Source organism: Dufourea novaeangliae, unplaced genomic scaffold, assembly GCF_001272555.1.
Source record: "Dufourea novaeangliae isolate 0120121106 unplaced genomic scaffold, ASM127255v1 scaffold187, whole genome shotgun sequence".
In the NCBI taxonomy this organism is placed as follows: Eukaryota; Metazoa; Arthropoda; class Insecta; order Hymenoptera; family Halictidae; genus Dufourea; species Dufourea novaeangliae.
In genome coordinates, this window is record NW_015374075.1 from 1,486,439 (window position 1) to 1,493,528 (window position 7,090).

Here is a 7,090-nt window from a genome sequence, read left to right on the forward strand (position 1 = left end):
TAAGCATCCGTGGGAAAACAGATTCGAGCTGCGTGGTCGTAAAGTGCGAATAGGAAAAACTGGGATTTATCGATGGTCAGAGAGGGACAGAGGGATACAATTTAGTTCGGTGGCGAGGAACGGTGGCGTTACCTGGCGTCTTTCCAACAATGTGTTCCGTGCTTTTTACCCCCGCGATAAATTCGCGTGCCGGCTGATTGGCCGACATTCGGTCGATCGGTGGGCGACAATGCGTCTGCGTGACGCTCGCGTTGCACACAATCCTTTTTCTCTCTTCCTCTCTGAATACCATCCCCGAAACCTGTCCTCCTCCGTTTTGTGTGCATCATCGGGGTTGACGTCACCCTCCTTCGAGCAACCAGACGCATCCACACCCCCGTCCCATATCCGAAACGTACCCTCCTAGCAGATTGAATGGAGTCCTCTCTATACGATGCAACCATCAGCCCGATGTTTCGAATCCTTCTGCACACTCTTGACAGAGTGTTTCGCGACGGGGGAGCAGCGGATGTAGGCCAGGGTCCTTGGACTATCCGCTGTAGGAAGCGAACGGGATTTCCGTAGGATGTTTGCGATAAATCAAAACAACCCCTTTGGGTACCAGGCTGACGTGGAGTAGATTGAACGGTTTACCTTTCCCGTTTAATGAAGTCTCGGAATAGAACCGAAACCGTATACCCCCGTTTTACTAGCTTCGATGCTTCGTGAGAAATTTTTATTCGGTGACCTTTGTGCCCTGTGACGGCACGTTGCATTCCTATCCTTTCGTCTCCTTTGTTAATTAATCGTGTACACCCTGTCCTTGTTATATAATTCTACTGTTCCGACAGCCGGGGGCAAGTTTTGATCTCCCCTCCCCTCGATGACACGCGTATTACACCTTGTATTTGTCGATTTCAATTATCGTCCACGTGGAAACTCAACGTCGAAACTGTCATTGTGCAATGGATCGTTTCATCGATGTTGGTACATTTCGAATTGGAAGATGGACTGTTTTAGGAATAATCGAGTATTCGGTCCTGGACTTCGACGATCGACAATTCTCGTGGATCGTTTCACGCAGTTCGAAAGATCCTCGATCTGTTCTTAGCAGGAGGCAATTCACCGGAAGGCCGAAAGATCGTCCGGGGAAAATGAGGGGGAAAATGAAATTCTCCCCATTGTTAAGGGAAGTTTCTCAATCTCGCTGGACGCGACTGGCCTTTTATCACCCGCCGGTAATTAACTGGCTAACAATTTCTCCTTTTTTTTTTTGCACCCTACCACCAACGGTTAATTTAAACTTTATTAATGAAGGGGGCCACGCCTCATTACGCCGCCGTCCTTAACGACCAACGACCATCTAATCCCACCGAGATTACCGGTGTTTACTCGATTCACCCTTGAAGACCACCCCCTCAATCTCCCCGTAATCTTTTATCTATTTACCTTACTGCGATCGGATAGAAATGTGAGTATCGTTGTTCTACCATCCGACATTCTATACAGTCGTTGTAATTCGAACCGGAAAAAGCAAAGCAATCCCAAAACACTTTGACGAGTATCACAAAGGATGAATCTCCCCCTCTCTATCACCAATTGAATCGATACATTTCGTTCCACAGGATTTTCCAACGGAATTAATTTGTTCGTTTCGCGAGAAGGGTGGAAGATCTATTTGGCACCGTGATTTCACCGAATCCTGGCGAAAGTGCAGCCACGACGGGAGTGAAAACGGCAGGGAAACTCGGACGAAGGAAGATTTATACCGCGCGATCTCGCCCGGTTAAATGCACCCGGCGATCTTTCCGCAAGCTTATCTCGCGAGAGCCCAAAAAGGAGGCAGTACTACTGCGAATCATTTGGTCCATCGACCACCATCTTACCACGCGCATTTACGATTCGTCGGAATCGAATCCCGCAACCTCGAGATTTTTCGAAGGAGAAAAGCGTTTGCAATCTCGTACGAACTTCATCGACGTAATTCTACCCGATTTCTCCATTTGCAACGTTTTCTGGAGTGTCTATTCCATTAAGTGTACCTGGTTCCAGTTTGGTTCCCTTTCTAACGTGACGTGTTCCTCCTATATTCCAACGTTCGAACCGGAAAAATAATAAATACGCGAAGAAAATGTTAGCCTGGTTAAAATTCACATATTTTACCGCATTGTTTTCACCGTGGACTATTTCCACGACAGATACAACCCTCAATGATCAAATTCATCTGTAGAAAGCTCTGACTGTTTAGAAGAAAATGGTACCAGAAAGAATGCTCTGCACAAGACGTCGTCGACTGAAAGTCGGGCGACTTGCAATGGAATACAGGATTCAACCTCGTGACCCGGTTAAGGTGGATCATGGCAGTCAGATGTTCGAAAATATTCATATCGGGGATATATATGACGCCTGGATACACGTGCGTTCCGTGAGGACCTTCGAAAACTACTATACAGGATGGTTCACACATCTGGAACCAGCTCGATAATTCCGTAAATATCGGCCCACTCGACGAGAACTTGTTGGAGTAGTTTAAAATTCACGTCGCCCGGGGGTTAACGCGATGTCGATTCAAATTTTCGTTTATCCTCTCGAACCATTACACCTTCCGCGATTTCTTTGAATTTTTTTTTTTTACTTGTAATTAGTTAGTCCACTCGTTGGACCGATGAAACTGTCTTTGCAAAATTAAACGCTGTGCACATTGCGGAGTTAATTAGCCCTTGGAGAATTTATGATGCGAGGGTTCAAAGAGTTTCAAGATTGTTTACGTCGCTCGTTGTACATTTAATTTAGACGTTCGAAAAGCTGAGGATGATTTTACGGGCGGGGTACGTGCAAGTCGCGACCGAGAACGCAAAAATAAACCGTGCATCATGAACCAATTTTCAGCCGGGTGCCAATATTTACGCGATTTATCGAGTCGCCGCGGACACATGAATCACATCGCGTGCAATCGAACGAGAAAGAGTCGCGTATCGTAAACTGTATCATCGTTTCGCAAAACTGTCGGCTGATACAGCATGTTTATTCTGCGTCCAGGGGCTAATTAACAATTCCCCGCAACGTGCACACTGTTTAATTTCGCAAAGACAGCTTCTTCGATTCCATACATATCGATAGATCGAGAATAACGCACGATCACATCGATAATTGAATGGATGTCTAGAAGAAGGACGTATGTCAAATTTGATAAAATTTACAGTAAAACGTAAAAGCAACTTATTGTTGACTGTAGTAATTAAAACAGCAGCTGGTGTAACATACGCCCTTTTTCGACTTTGAAAAATTAATAATTGTTTTACCCAATTAACAGAATTTGCACTTTGACAAAATTGACATTTTCGCGCCTAACATAAATAAATTTAGGCCTGAATTACACAGTGTCCTCTATGATAGGGTAACATAGTTATTATCATTATTAGGTTAAGTACCAATGTATTTGTATATCTATCTGAATTCTATTTTTATAATTGTTATATCTCATTATACCTCATTTGATGATTATTGTATTAGTGTGCCGTAACGTTTTAAATCAAATAAAATAAAATTAAATTAAATAATAATCCACTAATGAGAAAATAATGTATTAACTGTAAACACAAAATTGGGTATAAAAATCATTGTTTATGACACTGGCAGATATCAATTTTTCAGAAGATGATATAAATCCGTCTTCTAGACATTTATTCAATTTTGCTTGAATCGACCTGAATAAAATTTCCGCGTATCGTTCGATTCGCATTTGCCAGAAAGAATCGAGCGATACGGGGAAAAAAACTGCCGGCGGCAAGAAACAAATGAACGAGGAGAAGCATCGTACGTTTGTTCCGTCTATAACGAACCCCATTGAACGTGTTTCGGCGAACCTTCAAAATTTTCCGCGATAATTTCCGACAAATTTGATAATTTCAAGATCCTCTTAGCCGTTAGCTCGACAACAGGGAATCATCATGTGCGATCATTGCTCGTGAGTATGAATGAATCGGTGAAAATCGAGTAGATCAAACTTAACCGAATCATTTCTCTGGGTTGCAGAAAAGTCACCACCCAGAAGGGATACTCGGGCCAGGTGACGTGCAAATGCGAACAGTGAGTGTGAATTCGATAGATTCTTTTTCGGTCGCGAAACGCTTCCGTGGAAGTTGCGACAACGTTCTCTTTAGAAGCTTCAGTGTCTTGGATAATAAAAGCCTTCTTGGATTTACAGCGGCGAGAAGAAGAACGGGGAGTCCAAGGATAAGGACTTCGGCGGATGTTGCTCGAAGAAGTACGAACTCCACGTTTCTTTTCTTTTCCTTCATCGCATTGAAAATAAGTGCTTTGCTCCTTCGAAAACGAACGGGATCACACGATTAACCATGGCCCGTTATTTCGAACGAGGAAGGTTCTCTTCGATAAAAACCTGTATGGCCGCCAGAGAAGTATAGGAACACGGGGATTATGGGGTTCATCCGTGCACTAGCAATTATATCGATAGTATCTACCACGGTATTATTCTACCTCGAATCAGTACTGCACGACGGGACTATTCGTCGCGAAATGGGGGCGGAAACGAACGAACGTGTTGTGCAACCCAGTTCCAAATCACTCCTGTAATCTGTCGCGACAGCTTGCTGGTGCATTGGGGGTTAATCGAGTAACTCGACTGACTGTGCAGAGAGAAAAAGACAGTCGGAGGATGTTGCGGTTCCAAGTGCTGTTCTGGATCGCAGGTGGAAGGAGGATGTTGCACTGGCGGCGGTGCACCCCAGGAAACGAAACATTGTTGCGCCCCCGGGAAGTAATCCCCCCTACCGAGTTACCCTCCGTTTGGAAGCTTTTTAAAGAAGGGCTGGCCTTCGGTACACTTGGGGGCTGTGTACACCAGACCGGTGAACATATTACCAGCGTTAAACGGGTACGAGTGCTCCGGCAGGCCATACGGGGTTGCTAATTCCAACGAGAACCGTAGACGTTCCGACGCGAGAAAATGGAAAACACGATGTACTTTTTGCCACACGAAAATACGATTCCCTGCGCGGACGGTAAATCGTTCCTCGAAATCCGAAGCATCGAGGGTCGTTTAGGGGGTATTACTGGAGGATGCCGTTGACTTTTTTTTTTAAAACAACGAAAATTCCGCGCGACAATCCCGCGGGGAAAATTGGAAATGCAAGATCGATGTTGGTTTTGTTTTTTGTTCCAGAGCGAGGGAGGCGGCCGGTGGCTGCTGCATGTCCGGTTGCTGCAAGGATAAAGGGAAGTCGAAGGAACCGGAGCCACAGTCGAGATGTTGCGCAGACAGGAAATAAAGTCCCACGGAACCGTCCGGCACCACCGTCCCGTTTCTTTCCAATAAAAATTCAATATCTCCTTCCGATCGATGTAATTCCGGCGTCTCAATAAACATACCCTTTTTCCCTCCGTAACGGTTGAATCGTTGATTTTCTATCCGAATCTTATTACACGTCTCGACAGGGCTGGAAAACATCGGGCAATCTATTGCACACACGTTCGTACCGATAATAATATCTGGCTAACTTCTTGCTGCACGTGCACAATGAACCTAGTCACCAAACAATCAATTACAATTCCTCGATTCAATTCACACTTTAATTCCTAAATCTTCAGTGTCTAATTACCATTAATATTTCCATACAAATTTCCAAGTACCATGTGCGATCACTGCAGGTACGTCTTCCCTGTTGCTCCGTTTAATCGTCGACGAGTATCCGCTTAATTGTGCGATATATTCGCCCCTTTCAGCACCTACAAACCGTTGTTGGAACGGCCTCCGACACCCGCCTATTATCCGCCTCAAGCTCCGATGAACGCGAGCCCTTACCCAGCGTACGGCCAAGGACCAGCATACGCCGGCGGACTGTGAGACTTTTCTTTACGGTGTTCCCCCTCGATATTCCCCCCTCTAGGAGAGAAGTTCACCGGGGGAACGGCCGTAGAAATTCCTCCAGGCTTCACGAACGCGAAACTTCCGCCCTCATAACGAAAGCTTTCGGTATTTACGACAGGATTGGCCCCGGTGCCAGTGACAACGGTTGCTGTTCATGGACTCGAGACTGTTGCGGAGGGGGCTGTTGCAGCCGAGCTGGCTGCTGTTCGACCGAACCACCCGTCCTAGAACAACCGACCCAAAGACCGCCTGTTGGCCATAGATACGAGGATCTGTACGGTTGCGGACAGCCCCGGACGATGGGCCCTCCCATGGGAATGGCCGGTAAATGGCGAAACATCTCGCTACAAATGCCCCCTGACCCCTGATCGTGAACCGAAAACAAGGGAACCTTCGATAACGGTCCTAATTGAGGAGTTTATGTCCTGGTCTTAAATTTCGTGGGTTTCAAAACTTCCTGTGTCCAGGATTAAAATTAAGCTTGTCATGGAAACAATACAGAGTAACGAATTCTCGAAAAAAAAAAAAATCTGCTGTTACCAGTAAGGGGACCATAATCTAAATGAGATTCCTAACAACCCGTTCGCGCGTTATCGGTCGAGCTAAGGGGATTACGCGAATTTACGTGGTGTTAATTAAGCGAAAAGTTGCCAGCGCGTTAACGGCTTGGAATTGATTTACCGTTTCCTTCGGGCGCCGCCGAACCGCCGTGGATAAATCCGACACGCTTCGTAACGATTTTGAAAATTCTTTTTTCTCGTCAGGCGGTTCAACGTACTGCGAAACAGAGGAGAGAGTGCCGTGCACCGGGGCGCGTAAGGACACGGAGATAAAGCTACCGAAGTGTTACGGTGGCGACTGTGAGGAATCACAGGAATGCGAGAACGATGTAACAGAATCGACGCCGCAGCAATCGGAGCAATAGGGTTGCTCCATAGGGGATGGAAACCAAGACGCAGAAAAGAGACTCCCGAAATACACACACACTTAACCCTTTCGTTCCCACTGTAAATTGGACAATAAAAGATTAGTATCGTGTATTTTTTCATAGCTGTGAGTATATAATACTTCTGGTTTTTTATGGGTGATATGACAGAAATTTTTTCACGTGCCTGACGATGCAAGACATATTATTAGGCCTTAGTTTCTTTAATTCGCTGGACTTGAAGTGTCGAGCATTGTTAGGAATGCAATAAGAACCTACAGAATTCTAATTTCTTT